At 44.8% G+C, this 22,612-nt stretch overlaps 1 long non-coding RNA gene across 14 annotated transcripts in view; it reads left to right on the top strand.

Moving 5' to 3' along the window:
* Window positions 1-417: 417 nt before the first annotated feature.
* LOC103691599 (uncharacterized) overlaps window positions 418-22,612 on the top strand; it is a 143,115-nt gene continuing 120,920 nt past the window's right edge. Inside the window, exons 1-5 of one of the 14 annotated variants that reach the window (XR_005501062.2) lie at window positions 435-5,012; window positions 9,828-9,935; window positions 14,538-14,842; window positions 15,136-15,243; window positions 15,727-18,084. This is a non-coding gene — a long non-coding RNA (uncharacterized LOC103691599). Of the gene's footprint in view, window positions 5,013-9,827; window positions 9,936-14,537; window positions 18,085-22,612 lie in introns of those variants that run through there. The other 13 variants (XR_005501058.2, XR_005501054.2, XR_001836788.2 and 10 more) reach the window with 13 other exon arrangements.

Raw genomic sequence — 22,612 nt, 5'->3', positions numbered from 1 at the left:
ATTTAAATAATTATGCTAGAAGAACAGATAGAAACAGTTACTGAACAAACGGTTTTCTCTATTTACTGAGCCTGAGTTAGCAGCTAGAGCTATAAGGGTCAGGGAGATGAGTCTGGCCCTTGATTTCACAGTATTTAATAGCCCAGTGGGGGAGTCCAACATTGAATATATGATTGCAAAATTAATGATTGGCTACAATTGTGGTAAACATCTAAGAAGAAAGGCAATCTGTTTTGGAAGAGACATCCAAATAACATTAAATAACAATAATACCAATAGTTAACAATGGAAGCCTTTAGCTTCCATGCCCTGTGAAATTCACATTAGTAAGGAAACCCTAGGATACCCTTGGCTTCCTGATTGATGACTGCACTGTAATCTTTATGCCTGGTAAACAGGGAGATCTGTTTCATTCAAGGTCATCCTGGGTTGACATGACCAACTTCAATTTCATCTGGCTCTCCTCGGTAGAAGTATTTTTGAGATAGAGAGCTAAGATCAGCTAATTTGTCAGCATTATAAAGCAGTATCTTGTCCTCATAGTTCTTGTCTCTCACTGAAACTTTCCAGCAGCGGCCGCTGACATATGAACTTCACCAATGAAGATGCCACCACCGCACGGCTATTTCTTGACTGCCCTGCTGAGGGTAAGATAGTGGGATAATGCTTCTTTTCGGCCATTTCTTTGTCATTTCTAACAGGGTCAAACTCAAATACCAATAAAAGGAGATGGAGAGCCAATATGCCACACCATCAAATTTAAAAGGCTAGGGGGAAAAAAAAGTCAAGATCATAAACGGTTGCCACATTCAGTCTTTTTTAATGCTAGTCTATTAGTTTCAATAAAAGAACAACAGAGTGTCCATCGCGCTGTAACGCGACACGCCTATCATGTCAATACGATTAGTTTTTGTAATGTGTTCATGTACTGGTTACAGTTTATAGAAAAATTGATTTCACAGAATCAGAGAAATTAGAATTGGAAATATTCTATTAGATCACAAGACACAGCCCTAGAGGCTAGTGTAGAATTGGTCCCTACTTACCAGTGTATTTTCTGGTGTGGTTTTCTATCAGGTTTTGATGGGCTTATATATTTATTATAGGCTGGGACTATGTTCCACTAAAAATTATAGCAATCCATCTGAGAAATAAAATTCCAGAAAAATAAGCATTCGCTGAGTGCTAATTTTACTTTGGTGGGTACATTTTTAATATAGCAGTGTTTATAGCCTCTCAGCTTACAAGAGGCAGGGTAACAGAAGTGGATCATGGGCTGGCATTATAATCAAGTAGTAAATTTACATATCTTAAGAGGAGAAAATTTCCCCAGACCAAATTTCCCATCAGATTTACACAAAATGTGATAAGAAATTTTGATCCCCCAAGAATAGCTTATTTTCTATGTAGGAAATTGAAGCCCGTGCCTCCTGAAAGTGTCTATAATCGCACACCTGAAGGGACTTCTTGCACTTTTTGGGCAGTGTGTACTGAGCTAGGACTCTGGGAGATACAGTTGCAAGAGAGTGCAAGAGAGAGGGCAAACACAGCCCTGAACTTGGGGGCCGGGGTGGCTGTGGCCAGGGTCCAACCTCACATCTCCGCTCTGCTTCCCTTTCTCACTCTGGTGTGACTGAGAGAGACGAGGAGCGAGGGCTGGGCTAGCCTGGGAAATGTGAGCCCTGAGCAGGGTCTTGCTCCTCTCTCCTGCACATAAGGGAATGCAGTGGCTTTTCCAGGTGAAACATACACACACTGGTCTACGTCCAACCAATCCGACGGCTCCCAGGATTTCCCATGTCAGGACAGGTCAGCTTTCCTCCTCTTCAACAGTCTTTACATCCTCCTCGCCTGGTTCCATCCGTTAATAATGTCGGAGAAAGGACTACAGTGCGATTTTCCTCAGCTCTCTCCAGAGTTTCTTAACCTTTTTTTTTTTCATGGAGACAAAGCAGAAATCTGTACGTAGTCTAAGCTTGTGGGTGGGAGGAGGGACTCAGGCCGTGTGTGGGAAAGGATAGGGAGGAGGCAGAGAAGTGTAACGGTCTGCAGACAATGCCCGACTCCGCTTGTCTCCATCCTCACACCCCTGTCCGGAACACAGCCCTTGTTCTTCTGGACGGCAGCTGATGAAGATTATGTCTGGCGAGCGATCCAGGAAAAGCCTTCTACACCTGCATGCTAAATGAGCAAGAACGCCCAGGTGCTGACTCAGATGTATGAATTTGCTGCACATTATGCAGACAAGTCATTTTGCATGTCCAGAAAGAAATGTTATCGATAGTGCTGTTTTCCTGAACTGTCCATAATTCAAGAGATTGCAAACTGAAAGCTGGTCCGACGGTGCCTGGACCCAGTTGCCCAGTGTGGTGTGTTGCTCCAAACAGGTGCCAGTCACAGAGGAGGACTGCTCGCCAGAGCAGAGCTGGGAAAACGGCTCCAGGTTAACAAAGCCAAGGACTTCTGCTATGTTAATTCTTTTTTAAAAATATTATTTAATTTTTATGTGCATTAGTGTTTTGCCTGCATGTATGTGTGAGGGTGCCAGTTACAGAGAGTTGAGAGCTGCCATGTGGGTGTTGGGATTTGAAACTGGGTCCCCTGGAAGAACGGTCTGTGCTCCTAACTGTTGAGCCATCTTTCCAGCCCCTGTTACATTAATTCTTAATTCTTGAACAGCAGCAGGAAAAGTGGCTAACCACAGGACCTAAGGTGACCAAAGGCAGATGGTGAAACAGGTCTGTAAAGGTTTGGGCAGGTAGCTGATGTCTTAGGGAGAGTAATCAGAGATGACCTTTGCTATTCACTGTGGCCTGAGGACCAACAGATTAGTGTGACTTTATAGCGTGACAACAGATCAGTGTGAATTTATAGTACTACCTAATCCCAAGCCATATTCTAAACCTACTGGATCCAAATGCACACACATTTTTAATTACGGGTGATTTGTTTGCACATAAAAGATTAAGCAGCTCTTGCACATCCCAGCAATTCCCTGTTGGTAGCAGCCCAGATTTTTAAAGACAGGACCAGCTTTGCGAGCCCACGGGGAATCGGCTCACTTCCTCACTCAGTGCATCCTCATGTCAGCAAAAGCCCAAGAACCGGCATGCGTCCCCCTACAAGTTATACAACACCCCCACATTTGCTTTTTTTTAAATTACTCTCACTTTTCCTCCTGGAGACGGTCCTCCCTAACTGCATTTGGTTCTGGCAAAGCTGTCATCCGTCAAGATGAGCACCTGATTGAAACTGGAGAGGAACAATCCCACCCTCGCCCCTGAGGACTGATTGATTCTTTGGAGATCATTAAACAAGTGAGGCGCAAATGTGCGACTGGTAGGCGTGTCCTCCTAGCGCATGTGTGGGGACCTGTGCCATAGCAAAGCCAAGCACGCCTTCATAGCCCACATGTGAGGACCAGGGAGAGAGCAAAGCCAGGAGTTAGAGCAGAAAGACAGAGACAGAGAAATCACGTAAACACCTCAGCGCAATTGTACCGGAAGTCAGACCACCCTTGGGCTCCAGCTTGTGTGAGCCTGTAGACCCATCGCTTAGTTTAAAGCAGTCATAGGTGGGTTCTCTTGGTAGCTAAAAGAATGGTCCAGACCATATGGTCTTGAAATTAGATTATCAGCTCTTCTAAACTGGAAGCATTTATAACTGGACACATGAGAATAAATGAAAGGAATATATATATTCATTGCGAGGTCATAACTTAGAATTTGACCACTGTGTGAATGAATTTGCAAGATGTGTGTTGTGTGTATACATTTAATCTGAGCCTAATTAAATGTAGGTGGTTTAAAATGTTTAGACACCCCCGAGCTCTAAATACTGGTTATCTGCATTGTTATACAGCAGGAGGCTATATTTATTTTCTGGATTTAGAGGCAATGTGTCCTGAAATTAATATTTAAATCCATGCCAACTAATATGCAAATGAGCACGGCACTGGTGCTTTGAAAGCAAGAGGATGGGATTGTAGCCCTGACACTTCCACGGTGCTGATGCTTTGATGAGACAAGACAAAGGGGGCTAAAGTGCAGATGGGATGGTTCCCCAGAAAGAGCCAATGCAGGTGGGGGATTTTCGGCTCTGTAACACATTTTAAAACAGGAAACAATATCTCAACTTAAAATAGTGGTTCAGCCATTCATTAATTTACTCAATGCAAACACTGCAACTTTTCTGAAATGATGTTGCCAGTAATCACAATCTACAACCCACACACGCACACACAAAAATGCATTTTTATCTGCCAAACATCAAAATTTAAGCCTACAACTGTTTGCTCTGGTTTTCTTTTCAGGGAACAGTTGTTATTCACCGCTGGTCATATATTTCATTATTATATACCTACTTTAATATGTGTGCTGTGTGCGCATATTTTATGCTAATTAGCTAAGCTATGCATGACAGAAACTTAACACGTTGTAACTTAAATGAGGTGGACTTTTTGAAAGTAAAATAAAATGTCTGAGATTGACTGTCTGGTAGGGTGTGCCAGTGGTTAGCGAGGACTGAAGTGTCTTCTAGGTTTTTGAAGCACAAAACCTAGGATATGGCTGCTCGGTCACTCTGACCACATCAACCAACTTCTCTACGGCAGATGGAAGAAAGAAAGGTTTGTCTCCTCTCTTTAAATGGAACTCCCCAAATTCCTCTAGCTCAGAAGCCATGTGTGCAGACAAAATTATTTTGTTAATTTGAGAAATAGAAAACAGGTGTGCTTACGTTTGAACCTTAAATGTCTCCCATGTGTGGGAAGTGCAGTCCCCAGCTCGGTGCTATTACAGCCACTGGACGTTTCTGGAGGTGGGAGATGCAAGGTGATGTGTCCTAAAAGAGATAGAACCCTGGCCTCTTCTTCCCCCTTCCACTTTCTGACCATGGGGTGAGCGTCTTTCTTCTGCTTCTTTTCATTGTCATCTGGTACAGGCTTAGAAGAAATGGGGCCAGACAATCATGGATTGGAACCTTTGAAGCCGTGAGCCAAGATAAAACTCCCTGTAAGTTGATTACCTCAGTTGTCTGGTATAGTGACAGAAAGCTAGTATAAGGTATTTAAAAGGCATTGGCCACACTGTGCTCTAGATGTTAAATATATATTTGTCAGTATTTAAATTGTCTGTACTAGCAACCAGCTTCTTATGGTCAAGAGTTTGCTTTGATGAAAATAAATGGTTATTGTATCTCTAATGCAATTTTATATTTATCTTGTATGGTTTCTAGCTTGTTGTTTACTATTATGTATATGCATGTGTGTCTGTGTGGATTCTGTGCACATAGTTATGCACAGGGGCCAGGAGAGGGCATCAGATCTCCTGGAGTTGGAGTTACAGGTGGTTATGAGTCACCCAACATGGTTGGTTGGAACTGGCAGAGGGTGACTCTTAGCTTCTGAGCCATCTCTCCAGTCCCTGTGCTTGATTTTCTTCCATTACCTTATTGACAATGATTGATTTTAGTCTGGGTTGAAAAGAATGCAGGAACCACAGATTTGATGAGAAAGAAGGCTGCAAGTAACTACTATGCCTTCAGTGCACAAGGATCAGGTTTTACCTTATGTTTCAACTAATAGGTTTAGGAACATCTGGCTCTTGTGAAGCCAGCTTCAATCGCTACCAGAAAGCTTTATTTAAATGTATTGTTTGGAATATTTTATTCTGGGGAAAGATGAAACTCTCAGCAAATTGGAACTCTCTCAGGCAGTTATACTTTTTTTTTTTTTCAGGTTCCCAGAGTATTGCTAAAGGAATTACATTCAAATTCCAAGTTACACTTAGCTGGCAAATTCTCAGTTGCAAGTTGCTTGGAAGGGGGATTTTTGTTATTCTTTAGAGGACAAAATCGAAAAGCGGGTCATGAGTTTGATGCTGTCAGAACGGAGAGGCAATTCTATGACACATTCATCTCTTCATTCTCCTAGAAAGCAGACGGGGCATGAGCCGTGGCAAGGGCTTTCCAAGTTCAAAACAGGGGCTAGGAAGACAATTTCAGGAGTTCTCTTCATTGAATTCCAATGAGCCAGGCATGGGGATGAGAGGGCCAGAGTTAAATTAAACCACAGTCAAAAATAAGCAGGGGCCATGGAGAGTCTTTAAAAAGCTGTGATTGCGGGGCCTTCTTTTTCTGTCCCGCCCTGCACATCACAGATCATCAGGTTGATCAGGTTGGTGAGAAGACACTGACTCGAAGAGGTTGGGATTCCTCTAGAAGGGTGGAATTATGCAATGTACATGAGACCTCCAGGGTGGAGCTGGGATGGGCCTCCAGAAGGCTCTTCCCATGTTAGTCTCCTGACTTTCCCTCTGTGGATTAAGGATTGCTGTGTTACTGAAGTCATCTGCTTGGCTATTGGTTTGTTTTTGTTTTTTTTTAACCTTGTTTATCCTCCGCTGTGGAGAATGGCCCATTTTTAAATAAAACCTATTAATTCTATCTCTTAGCTTGTGCTCTTTCAAGGGTGAGTCTGAGAGGCCTGGGAGGAGATTATTTATTTGGGAAGAGATCTCAGAGAGCAGGAGGGGAAGGCAGATGGAGACAGTGAGGGAGGATAATCTAATACGTGAGAATGTGATCGAGATCATATGGATTGGCGGGCTCAATTCTCTCCAGCCATCCAGAAATGTGTACAACTGTGTCCCGGAGTCATCTACAGACAGAAGGGGAGCTTGGAGCTTGGCTTCCGTCTCTATTGGTTGTATAATTTGATAATCCAGACTCACTCACCTGACTTCTGGAGTGGGCCTTGATCTCAGGCCTTCATGCCATGTTTACCACAGCCTCACAGGAAGGTCCAAGGGTAACTCTCACAAGACCCTAACCTTTGCCTTGAGATGGACAGAGTCAGAGCAAGATGAAGCCTAGATGAAGTGTTGACTGTTCACTTCAGTCAGAGGCGAGCTGATAGGGACAGAGGGGGATATGGGATGGGATTGCAGAGGTGTCCGCCACAGCCCCTGACTGTGTACTTTGGAATCCAGTGCTACTCTGCAGTTTGATGTAAACCCTGGGAGCACAGTCCTTGCAGCTGATGGTGCTTCTTAATGGAGGATGCAGCTTTAAGTCACTGCATGGAGTGTCGCAGTGGTGCACAATCGTAGCTCATTTATAGAGAGATGTAATTTAGGCTCTTGAGTTCTCTTTCGGGTCCTGTGATATAAATTCTGGGTGTCTCTTCTATATGCTACTGTCTCTGTCTCAGAGCAGAGTAGGGATGGAGACAAATGGGTCACTTGCTAGATACAACTTTTCTACCATTCCTCATGGAATCTGAGGAGGGTGCTGTGGGCCAAGTTGAGTTTTGCAGATCTGTGTTATTTTGATCTCTCCACACAGTTTAATCTCCATTGTTAACTGGAGCAAGGCCTGCAAGACTGAGCCACTGGTAGAAGAGTACAGAAGGGAAGAAAGACTCAAGTGTTTGTTATTGTTGTGTCTGCATTGGCAGTGTGGTGCTCCTTGGCAGACCCGTGTGGCGTTTGCAAGGATTTTGCAATCTGATGTGCATCTCACGGCACAGGGCAAGAGTAAGAATCTCATTAGGCCGCAGTTCCCATAGTCATTAGATATGGGCAATAATAACTCCCTTGGTGGGCTATACATTGTAAGGATTAAGCATTATGTAAATTATTGAGTATATCCAAACTGCAACCAAGGTTTCAGTTGTGTGTGTGTGTGTGTGTGTGTGTGTGTGTGTGTGTGTGTGTGTACATACCCTCAGAGGCCAGTAGAGGGTGTCAGATTCAGTAAAACTGGAATTACAGATGGATGTTGGGAACCGAACTCTAGTCTTTTGCAAGGGTCTGGCTATCTCTCTAACCCCAGACAGCATTGTTGCAACCAACAAGGAAATCAGTGAATAATAATATTTCATTTTGCATGCCATTTGTGCCGGATTTCTAGGTGACACTTATAGACTCACTGAAACAAATGTTTTGACTCATTCAGAGTAAGACAGAAGCTAGCATGAAGCTGGATGTACAGTGTGGCTTGGGGTAAGCATGGTTCTAGACTCGAGCCTCCAGGCACATAGAGCCACCTCTCCGCACCTAGAGCAGCCTCTTCCAAACCAGAGGTATCCAGCAGCAAGAGGTCCACAGCCCACAAATCCCCATGGTCTCGTTTTCTAAACACAGTGAGACAAAAGGTAGGGCCCAAATGAGGGGAACTCTTGAAAGATCTTCACTTTTGCCGAGTTATCTGGATTCTTCCTAGAAGAAAGGTTTGATTGAATCTGCAGCCCAAGATGACTACCTGCAAGAGCATAGGTCTTCAAATCTGGGGCCCTTTGGGTACAGTTCAGTAGGTAAGCTATTGCCTAGGACCCAAGAGATTCTGGGTTTTATCTCATGCAAAAACAAAACAAAACAACATCCCCCAACAAACAAACAAACAAACCAGCATGCAGAGAGAGAGAGAGAGAGAGAGAGAGAGAGAGAGAGAGAGAGAGAGAGACTGAGACTTGAGGACTTTCCAAGAGGTATGAAGTATATTTGAGGGAATTTATTTCCAGATATTCAATTTTCATATGCACTTTTTAGAAACTGAGTAGAGGTTTGAAAATAAGACTACCTCTCTCTTCCACATTCCTTTCATCCTCTCCTGTCTCCTACTTGCTACCTGACTGAAGGAATGTATGTCTTTCATCCGTCCCACCACATTCTGCCGTGCACTGCCTAGCATGTACAAAACTGAAACCAGGCAAAGGGAGACATGGAAAGACAGGGGTCTTAAAAGAAGAACCTTGTATTTTTCTTATTCCTTATTCCTACTGAGAGCCCCTGTCAGTTGATGCAGGATAATGAAGGTAAGTCTAGTTGACTGACTGCTTTGGGCTTGAGACTTTGACAGGCATTGTCCACTAATGAATGAACTACATGTGATCCCCAAAGTTACATTACAGTACTCAGAACATCTGATAATATTGAATAAAAAATAGTATATTGGAAACAGTTTAGTTTTTCTAATCTTTTATGTATATAATAAATTAAACATGTTCCTTAGAATGAAATATACAAATGAGTTATTTGTTGTGTGTGTGCTGTGTATATATATGTATGTTATGTATGTGTGTGTTGTATAATGTGTATATGTGTACATGTGTATTGTGTATATGCATGAATGCACATATGCGTGTGTGTGTGTGTGTGTGTGTGCGTGTGTGTGTGTATGTGTGTGCACATGCACGGTGCACTGGGGACCAGACTCAAGGCTTTGTTCATACTTGGTGAGTGTTGTCCCACTGAGCCGCATCTCCCAGGACTGTCATTTGAAAAGTCTTAATGGAGGCACATTAGTGTACCTCTTGACATATTAGAAAAGGTGGCCTAACAATGGAGTAACACATCCATTTGCAAGTTGGGTGAGTTTCAATTCTTAGCTTTAAAAATATGAAGGAGGGTGTAACAGTTATCAGGTCTGAGGCAATAAAAATAACTCGTGATGACAGGCCACTTGCTAGCCTGGGGATACAACTCAGAGAGAGTTTGAAGAATGGAGCAGTGTCTCTAACACCGCCATCTGCCTTCCCAATGTATCTACCTATGTATTTATGTGAGTGGGTCCTCCTGGCAATTACATCTTGAAGCAGGGGAAGTAGGAACAGTTGTTTCTGAAGCCAGCTCACTCGAGCGAATACTAACGCCAGTCCAGAAAAGAAGCTTCGTCCCTCTCAACTGGGAATGTGTTGCTAATAAAATTTGACTTTTATGCTTAGCAACCATCAAAAATTATGATGAATTGATGCTTTATTACCAAGAACTCTAACTCAGTTTAAAACCCTGTCGGTGAAATGAAAAAGAATTTAAAAATTCTTCTAGGATTTCTGGACCTCATTAGGCCCCAGTCCTTTGGGATGCTGTGTCTTTCGTCATGAGGAGATGGAGAGGCAGGAGCAGGAGGACTGTGCCTCTTGAAGTTCCTCTTAGGTGAGATTTTAACATGAAGCCTAGCCTCTCTTTGAGTGTGACTTCAAATTCTGGATTGACTCTGGAACCAGCCTTATGTCTTACCCAGAAATAGGCTTCACTGCTATTTTTAGAGCCTCTTTATTTCAGATTTGTCCCTCCTTAAATATGCTTTCCACTTTGAGAACATCTCTGACATGTGGGGTGTGCGAGTTCCCATCGCTACCGCTTTAATCACGATTCTGTCAAAGGAAGTGTGTGTTCATTACTTCATCCAAAGTGTGTGTATGCCAGGCACTGTTCAAGGAGCTAAATTTACCTCTGTGAAGAAAACAGGCTTGGCCGAAGCTTCATGGGGTCTATACCTCATTGGAGATAGAACTTAAGTACAAAAGAGTCATCGCATAGATGCATGACTAAAGACTGTAAGTGCTGCATATGCATAGAACATGCTGATTAACGATAAGAACAGGGGTACTTAATTATCAGTGTCTAGATCGGATCATGTCAACTGAAGTCAGACGTATAAGGAGGAGCCAGCGAGCTAAAATGATGATGCCTGTCCCAGTGAATGGCAACAACAACTGGAAAGACCCAGTACTAAGCATCTGGCTTACTGGGGACCCCAGGGATGAGGATGTAGGATACCTTACTGAAGCATTGAGCATTGGGACGAGCGACACAGAGGAAGGTTAGATTAAAGAGCAAAAGCCCAAGCAGGAATCATGTTAGTGAGTTAAAATTTCAGCCTGGAAATCCAAAAGATTTCTGACAAACTTGATTTATTTCTGAGAGAATTCTGCATCTCTTTGAAGATTGGGTTGGGGATGGAACAAGGTAGAGAGAAGGAGGCCATTTTGGAAATGTACCAGCCAAGGTGGGCTGAGCATCCCGTGTGTCTCTGCAGGTTTAACAGCACAGCTTCCGTTCTCCTGTGGTTTCTGTGGGCACTCTGCTCCACCTCCATTCAAGGGAGGAGCTAGGCTGGTGGATCAGCTGCCCTCGTGAACAAGGACATCAGGATGGCAGGCAAGGGCACATAACTAGCCATGCACTGACTCAAGAAAATCTCCATCTGGAAGCACCGTGGCCAATTCATGTTAGCAGCAGTGGAAAGTGGCCCCTCTAGGCAGGGGTCCTACAGAGAAAGAAAAAAAATACAGGATTGAAGGTGCTGCTATACAGTGTACTTACTACAAGAGGGCGTTCTGCGGGGCTGCGTGAGGCCAGTAAGGAGTGGGAGGTGAAAGATCTGAGGATCATATTGGAGTTACATCTTTTTTGGGGGGGGTGTGACTAACATGAGCTGTTTTGCTAAGATGTCCTTAATAGATTGGGAACTGCATGAAACAAACCATCATGTTCATGGTCACATCTCAAGGGCCACACCGTTTTCCCAAAAGAGTGAGTGGGATCCGGGAAACTTAACCAACGTCCTGTGAATGTAGCATGGCTGGCATTTTCCCCAAAAGGCCTGAACCTGTTATATAAAGAGAGAGAACATTCTTTTTTTGCAAACCCAGAATGGATCCTCACTCAGGTTCTTTGCAGGGCTGAGAGGAAAATTGATTTAAAGTGATTCTCCTTTCTGCTGTGGAACTGCTCCCAGAGCCGGCCTGTCCTGTACTTTCCGGCTCCCTTCTCTCTTAGGTCTTAAATTTCTCCCATTTCTTATCCATTTCAGATCTCTTTACACCCCAGTATAGTAGAGGAGAGGAGGTGTCTGTAACATTGCCTTTGGAGAAAGTAGATTCTAGATATAGCCAATAAATCCTGCACAGCACATAACTCTCTTTAACAAAGAGAGTGGCTGGTAGAGGGGAGATGCCTGGGAAAACAAACCATGAGAAATGCTCCAAGGGAAGCCTGCTTTCTGGCCTCTGCTGCCAGCGGGAGGGCACTGGCTGCCCCTTCTGCTCAGCAGCCCTCCAGCTTCAGTCCCTGGGGAACCCAGGGTAAGGGAAGTGTCCAGCTGTGTCTATAACAAGCAAGGTGATGGGGCTTAGTGTGCAGTGCACACTGAGTAAGTGACTCAGCTTCTCCAGAATAAGGGAGACACTGGTGTGTGAGAAGCACATAGTGGGCTCTGATAAGGGCTCCAGGGCTTCCCAGCCTCCCTCCAGGGCCAGTGTCATTGTCTCTAGTCCATGGGAATCATCCAAAAAGGGCTCTGTGGTAGGGTAGATATAGGTGGAGAGAGCAGGAGGAAGGACCGGGGACTTCCTTTTGGAGGTTTGTCTCTGCCTGTCTACTTAGTTCCATACCTGGGCATGGGGGCCGATGTCGGAGGAATGTTGTGCACAGACCATCCTCATCAAGTCTCAACTATTCTTGCCTTTCTTTGCTGCCAGGGCCTCCCCATGCACAAGCATCCCTCAGGTTGATTGCTCTCAATTCTGTAGCCAGCATGGAAAAGAGCTGGACCACTGGAAAAGGCTGGGGTGGAAAGTGGAAGGCGGATGTGTCAGCCTATTCCCCACACCAGAAGCATGGCCAAGGAGGATGCACAGGCAAAGTAGTCCACATCGCCCTAGTCCTCAAAGTTCTCCTGTGATCCCATGGTTTGGGTCCCGAACTGAGTCCTGGCTTCCTCCTCAGAGAGGAAGGGAGAGTAGACTCAGGATTAATTCTGGGTTCCCCATACATTTTGCTCAGGACCTCCTTGTTTCCCCATGCACAGAGAGCAGGAGCCTGACTTGGGTCTGATTTAAGCCACTAAGGCACTGTCTGAAAATGATTTCCCTATGGCTGACTTTTGGAGACTGAAGTGTGATGGATAGGATGGGTAGATGGGCAGGACCAGTTATCCCTGAGCCCTGGTATCTTTTAATGTAAATCTGGGAGCGAAAGGATGGCTCAGTAGATAAAGCCTTTAGCATGTGTCTTAGTTAATTTTCTATTGCTGTGAAGAGACACCATGACCAAGGGAGGTTATAAAGGAAAGCATTTAATTTAGGGCTCATGGTTCCAAAGGGTCATGATAGGGAGCGTGGCGGCAGGCAGGGGGGCATGGAGCAGCAACTGAGAGCTCACATCTGATCCACAAAGCACAAGGCAGAGAGAAGTAGAGCTAACTGGGAGTAGTGGCTTTGAAACCTCAGTGACATGCTTCTTTTAACAAGGCCACAAACCCTAACCCTTCCAAACCAGTTCCACCATCTGGGAAGCAGCAATTCTCACATATAGCCTACAGAGGCCATTTTCATTCAACCCCCCACAGCATGCTCACTTGAAAACAAGGGCTTGGATCCCCAATAGCCATGTAAAATCTGCACTTCGCCTGCATTCTCGGTGCCCAGGGGACAGGGGCAGGAGATCCATGGGTGAAACTGACTATTCAGTTGTGCAGGAGTTAGTGAACTTTGGGTTTATCAAGAGACCTTCCCTCAGTAAGTGAAGTACAGAGTGCTCAGGAAGAGGTCAATAGCCTGGGCTGCCATTTGAGCATGTACACACACCCACACTCACCCATACACACCCACACAACCATACACACATGTGCACACATACCCCCACCCACACAACCATACACACATGCACCCCCACCCATACACACACACACACACACACACACGCTCCCTCCCACCCACACCCACACACTCATACACACACATGCACACACACGTACCTTCCCCACAACCGTACACACACACTCACACACAGAGAGACATGTACACATATATATCCACCCACTCACACCCACACACACAACCATACACACACACACACATACACAGATATGTACACCCACCTACCCACTCATACACACAACCATACATACACACACACACATATGCAGACACAACTACACATGCAAGCACACACTCACACACATGCACATACACACATATACATATAACCACATACACACACATGATCATGCAACATACACATGCTCATATTCACACACTCGCACACATACATACACACATGTACACACATGCACGCACATCTACTCATGCGCACACACATGCACACATAAGTACACACTTGTTCACACACCTGCACATACACACATGTTTACACAACCATACATACACACACATACAACATATAATACAACCCCACATACAATCATACAACATATACACACACATTCACACACACACACATCCTCACTTGCACACATATACACACATGCACACACTCATTCGCATGCACATGCATGCACATACACACACCCTTTCCGGAACATACATGCCCACACATGCTGAAAATGTATATATGCATTTACATGTACCGCACCCTCATCCAGAAAAACATGTAAGCCTGTCCACCAATGGAAAACAAAGTAAGTCGTCCATCTTCATCCACCCAGATCCAGCAGTGCTTGATTAGGTCCCTCTCGGTTTTGCTGTAGACAACACCTCTGGCTGAGTCCACCTAAGATTAACGACTGTTCTCTGGAGAATGTGCTCTCCTGATGTCTACAGGGGAAAGCTACTTTTCTCTACACTGTACCACAATCCCCCTTTCAGGGAAAAGTAGCCCTGTGCGTTCTTCCCTTGTCTCCAGGGGAAGGCAACTTTCCTCACTGCAGAGTTAGCTATTCCCAGGAAAAGAAAGAAAATGGCTTGGCTATTAAGACTTTCTAATTAATGACTTTTCTTTATGGATTCACAGACCTCAGAACCCTTGACAGCCATGTGTCAGAGAAGCAGACCACCCGAAGCTTGGAACTGGCTTGGATTTGATCTCCAACTGTCTGCCAAGCTTCTGCATGGCTCCCCAGACAAGCCTTATGTTTGAGGCTCCTAGGACGACCTCTGGATGGGAGGCATTTTGTCACTGATATGCGATCCCTGACAAGACAGGAGAAAAAGGCGAAAAGGACCATGTATCTCAGGGTTTCAGTCTATCACAGTGGGGAACGGGCGTGAAGCGGGCCAATAAAATATGGCTGGCAACCAAGGAACCAATGCAGCAAGGTGAGCTCCCAAGGGTACCCTTTCTGTGGCTTCCTTTTTCCAACCAGGCCCAACCTCTTCTTTTCCTCAGCTTCCAATAACACTGTCACACTATAAAGCAATTGGTGGATTAGTCCATTGATTAACTCAAAACCTTCAGGATCCCACCACTTGTCAAGGCCCACCCATCAGCTAATAACCAAGTTCCCTTCTATTTGAACCACAGCCGTTGGTGATAGACTCCATCTTGGCTTTACTGGTTTCCGAAGGAATCTTTGTTACAGCTTCTCCTGACGTCACTGGGCCTCCTCTAGGAACAGCTGCTGAACTGGTTCAATGGATCTGTGGTTGTGACAGAAGCAACGGATGGAGAGAGATGTTCATTTTGGCTCGCAGTTCAGGAGTACAGTCTGTAATTGTGGGTAGGTCACAGTGGCTGCGATGGGTCAGTCTGTGGTGTGCAGGTGTGTGCATAGGAGATGGGATCACGGGGAGTGTACGGGGTTTCCCATAGTAGCATCCAAACCTCCCTTCAGGAGGATCCCAGGATCTGAGGGAGTTGGAGGTAGAAGACTGACCAAGCCCAGTGGCAAGGCTTGTTACCATTGGACCAGAAGCTCCTGCTTCTGCCTGGTCCCAGCAAAAGCAGAGAGGAGCCAGACCCTAGGGATGAGCACTAAAGTTTCTTAACAAACACACCAGCAAGCATTGGGTAGCCACTGAGAAAATTTCCCAACTCCACTCAGGTGCTGACCTAGTAGAGCCATTCTAACATGTCCCCAGGGGATTGAATCAATTACATTTGTGTGCGTGTGCCCGTGTGTCTGCACATGCATGTGTATGTGTATGTGTTGTGGTGCAGTTCAGAGGACAATTTACAGGAGTCTGTTCTCCTTTTCCGCCAGGCAGGGGTCAGACTCAGAGAACCAGGCTTGCTCCCTTACTGAGCCATCTCACTGTCCCTAGGAATTGAATCCAGCAGAACCTGCTGATACTTGGAGCTAAGCCATCCACCTGGGATGGCAGAGCAGGAAGAGGTGCGATGGGGTAAGGTGGTAGCCAGGGCCCCAGGCTTTGGGCCCTGGAAGGTGACCCTCCAGCACAGCAGACACTCATTCCCAAATGTGTACCAGGTCCCTCTTTGCCAGCAATCATTAGGTTCAGAAAGCTCAGAGGGCCTGGTGCCCCCAACAAGTCAGCCGCCTCAGCCACCATCTGCTCCTCAGAACTAGCAGATCTCACAAGCAGCCTGTGGCTGAAACCAGTGCCAGATTCTCCTGCCGTGGCTGTGGCTGTGGAGAGAGGCAGAGGGCGCTAACACGGGCCCTGGATCATGTTCTGGGGAGGTTGATGCTGCCTGACCCTTTCCGGAAGGGCACAAGCAGTACTGGCAGAGCCCTCCCCACCTCTGGCTTGACCCTTGCTTAATCTCAAACCTGGAGGTTGGTGTTCTAATCCCACAGTGATGCCCAGAGCTTGGGTAGAAATGATTGCAAGGTAATATGTTTTGCTTTCAGAGAGTAAATTAAAACGAAGACTTCTGATTTTAAGAAGCAAAACATAAAACCTGATTCCTAAATAAACCCCCTTCCGTCCTGCCATTAACACTGCTTCTTGTTTGTGATAGGGGGCGGGCTCAACGGACCTGCCAATCAACTACTGCTTTCATTCCTGACAGACCTAGGGGAAGAGCAGATCCCATTTCTGTGCTAGCTAGAGAGCTATGCAATAGTGGCACAAGTCAGTGAATACAAACTGTGCAGCCTCCTCCTCCCCCGTGCCTTTCCCAGCAGAGCCCAGTGCATAACAAGTACTACACTAATAAGTTCATCATGGGGTCAGTTCTGAACTGGGCTGACTCCTCGGCTCCCAGGCCTGGGAAAGCAAGAGAGACTTGTTCACTCACTGACCTCAGATGAAAATTTGATAAACTGCTGATGCCTTTGGTTATTTATGAGTTATTACATGCATATAAATGAACATATTTTACTAGTTGTACAAATTACATTTTATCGGTGTGAAACATGCATTTCATTCCACAGGCTGCTGACCTGGCTAAAGATGAAGTCTTTTTGAATGCTATTAGAGTTGGTGTTCGCGAGTACATATTTGACCCTTGAGGGTTCTCCTGAGAATCCCAGGGTCTATCACTGCAGACTGACCCAGCTCCAGTGAACAAACAGAAGTCTAGGGCAGGAAAGCCCCGCCCTCTCAAGCCCCGCCCTCTCAAGCCCCACCCTCTCAAGCCCCGCCCTCTCAAGCCCCGCCCTCTCAAGCCCCCGCCCTCTCAGCCAGGAAACACCTCACCGTCAGCCATTGCTGGTCATGAAATGACAGAGACAAGATTTAGATTCAGGGATGATGTTCGTTGAGCTAGTTTGTCTCCTACTTCTGGTTCCTTAGGAATGGAGTTTCTAAGAATCGCCCGTGCAGCTCTACCAATCTGTTTAAGGCTTGCTGCCTGTAGTGGACAGTCCACGGCGATCTATACCGCTGAGCAATTCCACCTCAACCGTCCTGTACTACCCTGTAGCTGTACCCCAGTAGCTCCTTGTGTCCATACGTTTCCTTTAGGTGCCTCAGAGTCAGACAGTGTTATTTTAAACAGAGGGGAGCTAGCCTTTAAAAGGTGATGTAGTTCCTGGACTAGGAGCTTATGCATTTGAAATCAGGACAAAGAACCCCAGATAAAATGGGTAAGGAGGCTCGAAGCTGATGTGCGCATGAGGGAACAGAAGCAAGGCCGGGATGGAGTCAGGGGTTGTCTGAGCTCTGATGGTACATTTAACAAATATATACCAAATAGATACCTCCTAGTGGTCCACAGCCTCTACTCCAGACCTCTGGGAGTAATTGTGTTTGGAAAAAGGGCATTTCAGGATTTAAAGCGGCAAGGAGATGCATATATTAATAATATACATATTAATAACATCCCCAGCGGAGTCTGGGGTAGCACCTGATAATCAAACACATTAATATCTTTGTAGTTAAATAAAGAAGCATTCTCCACTAATGGGATCAAAACTATAAATAGCCTCAGGTTATATTAGGTCAGAATTTGCTTCTGTTAGTTTGTTACAAACTTGAGCAAAAAAACCCTGGTTTTTGTTTGTTTGTTTGTTTGTTTGGTTGGTTGGTTGGTTGGTTTTGTGCTTTATGAAGCTCAAGGTTTGTGGGCAATAGATTGAGTCTATGTTATCTAACTTTCAATGTAGAATACATTGACCAGTAAAGATAACTTATTAAACAAGTTCTAACATTAACGTGTCTTTTTGAGATTACATCTTTCTCAGTCAGTGGTCATCGATAAAGAAAACCACAAACATCATTCCAGATCAACAACGATTAAAGGTGCCTGGTTGACTCCTTAGTCGTCGCCAAATCCCAGCTTAGCTGTGTTAGTCAGCTTTTATGACTATAACAAAATACCAGAGATCATTCACAGATCCGTCCTGGAGTGGTCCCGAGGCTCTAACTCCTTCCTTGGATATGCAGCCATTCCTAAGGGACTGGCAGTGCCCTTTAGGTCTTAAGTTAGGAGCCTGATTAGGAAACATTGTTTCCTTTGGGTGGAAGTCTCCAAGACAGTAAGAACCTTTTCAATTGTACAAGTTTCTGTGCTCAAGCGCTGGGCTAAACTCTTGCATTATTATTTACCCATTGTGAGACTGCAGATAAGCTTCCTCCCTTCTTTGCACTAAAGCGTCCACCGCATTGTTAATGCACGTAACAAGAGCTGCAATTTCCGAGGGAAAACACTACAAGGGCAAAATCAGTTAATACCAGGGGAACTCTTTGAGGGGCTCCAGGCACATAGGGAGCTCCCAGTTAATGCTGCCTGCTTTGATCATTACTTGTCTGCATTATCAGACAGAATAATACCTCCACCCATCCATGTCTGGCTCCTTGGTACCTTCCCCACCCATATGCCACCTTACAAGGCAAAGGGACTTGGGGGATATGATTAAATGGAGAACTTGTAGGGGAGGAGGTGTTCTGGATTATGCAAATCATGCAACTTAATCACAGGCATCGCCCAGGAGAGGCCTCTCCTGTGGTCTGAGAGGCAGTCTGAGGATGGAGCAGAGTCAAGGAGGAGCTGCAGGGCTGACCTTGTCTGATCTACATTAAACATCTAATCTAGATAACTCGAGGATGGCAGAGTGTTGTCTGAAGCCACTGCGCTTGTGACAATGGCGGCACTAAGAGAGCTATGCTGCTGCTTGTTTCTTGTGTTCTCTAATGAGCAAACATCCTCACTCCTCCCCTGAGTTTACATGAAGGAAAGAGTTTACTTACCAGTGATCTTACCAATGTGTGTGAAAACCATGACAATTTCCCTCAGAAAACAGAGGCGTTGAGATGGGGAACGCTGAGGCGAATAGGGCTTCATAACTATGTTCCAGGGCACTACTAACTATAAAATAATTAAGGGTTGAATTAGATATTCGCAGTGATGTTGAAAAGAGAAGAGTAACTACGGATGGGGAAACTGACTACTCATACATTGCCAGCATAAATGGATGTATGGACATGTGTGGGTACTGTGTGGCACAGGATCTGTCACCACTTAAGAGTGTTAAATCTGGATTGCCATGGATAGCTGATTTACCAACCGTGCCACTCTACTCAAACCATGTTCCTCAAGGAATTGAAAATAAGGATTAAAGAGAACCTCCCCCCCCCCAGTGATTTGTGTGCTAATATTTATAGCAGTATTGTTCATAATCACTGAAGGTGAAAATGACCCACACATCCATGAGATAAATGAATGAGCACAGAAAAGGCTGGACTAGAGGATAGTCATGAAATTTAGGATTTCCGGGTCACGGAATGAATGAAGTTCTAATGAGTGCTACACTACAGAGGACCGTGAAGACATGTGCTAAACAAAAAGAAGTAGACACGCACAAAGCGTCACAAATTATATGGTTCGGACTATATGAAATATATGGGATATTTTTAAAAAATGTAGAAACAGAGACCAGGTTGGCAGTTGCTAATAGCTAGGAGGAGAGCACCGAGAATGGCTGTTGCGGTCTCAGCCCGTCTCAGGGAGTCTCCTGGGCTCCTGGGTTTGAACTGGAATGGTGATGGCTGTAAATATGGGGAAATACTGGATACCACCGGAGCTACAGAAAATGTAGCTAACTGGACAGAAATATTTTTCTCTTTAAAAATGCTCCTCGGGAAGGGATAGGGGGCTCATGTTCAGGAAACCGGGAAAGGGAACAACATTTGAAATGTAAATAAAAAATATCCAATAAAAGAGAAAAAAAGGGAAAAATGTTCCTTATGACAAAGTATAGTAGTAATCACAGACTCTGGTTTCTCTAATATCTAGAAATTATTTGCTCAGAAAGTGGCTTGCATCTGTGTGTGAGAGGCAGGGTGGAGGAACAGCTGTACATAGCGGCAGGAAGTAGCATGCGCATGCGCACACGCATATGTACAGGTGCGCATGCGCACACACCAAACTATAAAACAGAAACAAAAGCTGTTGCTGTGCTGAATAGGCCTGTGCAACCAACCTTCTTCCTCTCCTCATCCTAAGCCTTTTGGAGAAAAGATGGCCCATCAATAGATGCCACCAATGGGCTCCAGCTTCAGGAGAAACAGACTGAAGGGCTGAGTAGAGGCCACTGGGACAGCTCTGGGAGAGCATTTTCAGAAGGAGCCTAGCCCCTGACTTGGAATCACATACTTAATCAAGTTCTGGAGACTGTGTTGGAGGCAGGCAGTGCTTCCAGATCTGTGTGCATTGTTACAGGGATGAGCTAAATGGGCCATACCTTTGGTCAGGTGGAGTGGACTCCGGGGTGAGGGTGTGGGGTGTGGAGGTGTGGGTGGGGGCAGGGTGGGGAGGGGAGTTATCTCACTGGGATCTGCCCATTGTTAATAGTGTGATCACAGGGTGGTGTGCTTGGAAGGTGGTAGGAATTCAAGAGGTGTTTTGATTTATGAGATTTCTTTTTATTTGGGAGATGTCTTTAGATTCCTGGGGATATGCCCTTGCTGGGATTGTGGGTATCTGGCTCCTTTCTATCTTTTGCTTCCTGACCATGAGAACAATTTGTTCTACCACATGCTGCCTTAGCATTGCCATGAGGCTTACCTCATCTTGGACTGGAACCTCTAAAACTGTGAGACAAAACAAAACAAAACAAAAAACCCTTTTCTCTGCATAAGTTAGTTACCTCAGGTATTCTGTTACAGTGGCTGAAAGCTGACCTACACAGACTCTAAATAAGGACCCCACTAAGGCCTAGCTGGGACAGCGTCCTTCTTTCCCCTACATATTTAGGCTACAGAAAAAGAGCACTGAAAGTAACTAGCCTTCAAGCTATAGCTCAAAGCAGGAAAGAGAAAAACCACACAAGTCAGGAGGATATCAAAGAAAATTTATCTGAACCCATATCCTGTGTAACCAATCAATAGTAAAAGCCATCCGTGTTGGGATAAGATGAAGAAAAAAAGCTACAATCTTTGTACAAACATGCTAAGGAGAAAAAAACACATGTTAAGGACATGAAGAATGCTGGCTGTAAAGACAAAACTGAAACGCTAAGCAGGTTTCTGACAAGTGCGTTGTGCTCTGCACAGTGTTTGCTTTGCAGTGCAGTGCACAGTAATTTAATGAGAACACGAATAAAGCAAAAGATCAGAACAAGATGACAAACCACAAAATGAGCTGGAACGAGATAGTAAAGAGCTCAAGGCACAGAATAAAATTCTGCATAACAGAAACATTTCTTTTTTAATAGAAGGGACTGGAGAGATGGCTTAATGATTAAGAGTAAAAATGCTCTTGCAAAAGACCTGGGTTCAGTTCTCAGCACCCATGTCAGGCAGCTCACGACTCCCTGTCACTCCAGCTCCCGGGGATCTGATGCCCTCTTCTGGCCTCTTCAGGTACTGCACCCCCATGCACAAACACACATATACCTACAATTTAAATATATACAAGAAATACAGATATAAGTACAAGTAGAAAATTGTATTATTATAGAGACATTACAGGTAAAGAGAAAATCAGAGAATGCAGAGTAAATAATAATTTGATAGTAGTTGAGTGGCCCAAGACAATTCAGTGTAAGGATATTTGATGTTCTTGAACTTGACAAGAGAAAGCAGAAAAGTATTAGAAAACATAATACCAGAAAGTTTCCTGAAGTGACAAAAGAACTGATATATCAGGTCACACTATAAATGTCTTCTTGTCAACTCCCAAATGCCTGAGAGCAGTAGTGTCTAAGGCAGGAAAGAAGGGTGGTCTACAATGTATTCATCTAGTCAAATTTTCACTCCCGTCTAAAGGTAACAAGGAGACCATTTACAAAACAAAAGAAACATGTAAATTAACACCCTTTAACCTTCTGGCGGGAAGTCTTTAAGGAACACCCTGAAGCAGACGACCTGGGTTCGGGTTCTGTTTTTACCCCTTCCTAGTGCTGTAATTCAGGCAAGGAGTTTGTCCTTTCTTTTTACCTCAGTTGCCTTATCCATTAAATAGGGACTTTGGGTTGTCTTTAGAGAGTCAGTTACCGTGTCTTCTGTCTGTCTGTCTATCTGTCTAGCACCGATCTACCTCTAGCTCTATTGTGGTCTCTGTAGTTAGTTACAGTACTTAGAACAGTACCAGGCACATAGTAAATGCCCCATGAATGTGTTTGTTCCTTCCAATACTGTATACTGTTGTGTGAAATCTATCCCACCAAGACCTAATTGAAAAATGATGAAAATAATCTCAGGGCAGATTGAGTCAAATAAAGAGCTGGGATGATCAAAGGC

Source organism: Rattus norvegicus, chromosome 2, assembly GCF_036323735.1.
Source record: "Rattus norvegicus strain BN/NHsdMcwi chromosome 2, GRCr8, whole genome shotgun sequence".
In the NCBI taxonomy this organism is placed as follows: Eukaryota; Metazoa; Chordata; class Mammalia; order Rodentia; family Muridae; genus Rattus; species Rattus norvegicus.
Note: the sequence above shows the minus strand (reverse complement) of the source record. Positions and strands in the feature narration are given on the sequence as shown.